This window comes from Leptonychotes weddellii, chromosome 8 (genome assembly GCF_054177405.1).
Source record: "Leptonychotes weddellii isolate Sample4059 chromosome 8, ASM5417740v2, whole genome shotgun sequence".
NCBI classification, from domain to species: Eukaryota; Metazoa; Chordata; class Mammalia; order Carnivora; family Phocidae; genus Leptonychotes; species Leptonychotes weddellii.
In genome coordinates, this window is record NC_138376.1 from 49,046,944 (window position 1) to 49,049,189 (window position 2,246).

General features: G+C 35.8%; 1 non-coding gene across 1 annotated transcript; it reads left to right on the plus strand.

Annotated features, from left to right (window-relative positions):
- Positions 1–905: 905 nt before the first annotated feature.
- On the plus strand, positions 906–1,087 carry LOC115942631 (U2 spliceosomal RNA). The gene has a single exon (XR_004077258.1). It is a non-coding gene; the product is annotated as a U2 spliceosomal RNA (small nuclear RNA).
- The last annotated feature ends 1,159 nt before the right edge of the window (positions 1,088–2,246 follow it).

Consider the following 2,246-nt stretch of genomic DNA (forward strand, 5'->3'; position numbering starts at 1 on the left):
TTTGTTTTTTTGTTTTTTTTTGGATAGACATTGGGGAGGGTAGGTGCTATGGTGAGTGCTGTGAATTGTGTAAGACTATTGAATCACAGACCTGTAACTCTGAAACAAATAATGCATTATATGTTAAAAAGAAGAAGAAGAAGAGGAAGAAGAAGAAGAAGAGGAAGAAGAAGAAGAAGATAGCAGGAAGGGAAAAATGAAGGGGGAATTCGGACAGGGAGATGAACCATGAGAGACTATGGACTCTGAGAAACAAACTGAGAGTTCTAGAGGGGAGGGGGGTGGGGGGATGGGTTATCCAGGTGATGGGTATTACAGAGAGCACATACTGAATGGAGCATTGAGTATTATATGCAAACAATGAATCATGGAACACTACATCAAAAACTAATGATGTAATATATGGTGATTGACATAACATAATAAAATAAAATAAAATAAAAAAGAATTCACAAGCTGGTGCAGCCACTCTGGAAAACAGTATGGAAGTTCCTCAAAAAGTTGAAAATAGAGCTACCATATGACCCAGCAATTGCACTACTGAGTATTTACCCCAAAGATATAAATGTAGGGATCCAAAAGGGTACATGCACCCCGATGTTTATAGCAGCCATGTCCACATAGCCAAACTGTGGAAAGAGCCAAGATGTCCATCGACAGATGAATGGATAAAGAAGATGTGGTATATATATACAATGGAATATTATGCAGCCATCAAAAGGAATGAGATCTTGCCATTTGCAACGACGTGGATTGAACTGGAGAGTATTATGCTGAGCGAAATAAGTCAATCAGAGAAAGACATGTATCATATGATCTCACTGATATGAGGAATTCTTAATCTCAGGAAACAAACTGAGGATTGCTGGGTGATAGATGTGGGTATTTTTTACAACTTTGGGATCATCACTTCTCAGCCTTTTGGCTAATATCAAGGGTAGTATCTGTTCTTATCAGTTTAATATCTGATATGTCCTCTATCTGAGGACAGTACATCAAATGGATTTTTGGAGGAGGGAGATGGAATAGGATCTTGCTCTGTCCACTCCATGTATGGTGTTACAGTACCAGGAGCAGTGCACCTCCTCAGGGGAATAGCCAGGCAGCTCCCATGTGTTGACCCAATATGGTGATTCCTGAGCCTCCACCTGGCGGCCCTTAGACCATCTACCTGCTGTGTGCCTTTGCTATTCAAGTGCAACTAGAATCAGTAAAAGACAGTCGAGATGACAATGCAGGAGTGTGTGGAATATATATTTATACACGCACTATGGTCTTACATACTACAAACATGAATACAGGTATAAGCCAACAGTGGAAGTGGTTTGGCTCATTTTTTTCTTTCTTTGGTTTTGTTTCTGTCTTTAGTGATTTCCTCTCCTAGGTTTTGTTTTCTTATACTTAGGTTTTTATTTTTTGAAAACAAAACAAAACTTCGGGATCATTTTTTTCTTTATTTTTAAAAAATATTTTAATAATCTTCTTTTTATGTGTTTATTCATAAAATGTGACTTGGCTTTGTCCATTGACAAATACTTCCAAATCTCCAAATGATTTTAAAATGAGGACATTGGAATGAATGATAACTGAATGTGTTTTGAAGGGAAATGGAGATTGACAGGCAACTTCTACAAATTGGCAGTCAGAGAAAAAGTAGCAGAAAGAAGTGTGTCACATTGGAATATATTCTGAAATATACTGAAACTTGTGGCATTCTTTTCCTCATTTTAACCCTGCATGTGTGTGCTTTTTCATTATTGCGAGGCAGAGATGTTTATTTTCCCTGAAATGCTGAATCTGACCTAAACTTCAACACATTTCACAAGTAAGAATCTACTATGCAGAATATCTTTCTTTTTCACAGTTAACGGCATTCCTAATGAGCTGTTAATGAGCTGTCAATTTCTAATATAAGCTAAAGAGTTGGAGTAGTCACCGAGGAATTCTAGAAGCAAAAATGTTGCATCCCAAAAACATAATCAAATGAATTACTCCAAGATTTATAATTACCCTTAAGTTATACTGATTTTATGTGTCATTTCTAAATTGCTAGCAGTGTTTTTGAAGATTAATTTATGATCTTAAATATTATCCATTGCACAATGTTACTATTTTTCACGAGTTATTATTATTTTAATTATTACTAAATATTATTTATTATGGAACTACTTTGTGCCAGCCAATGTAATTTCAGAAGTTATAATCTATTGGGGAATAATCTGAGATGTGTAATTATTTTAATAATA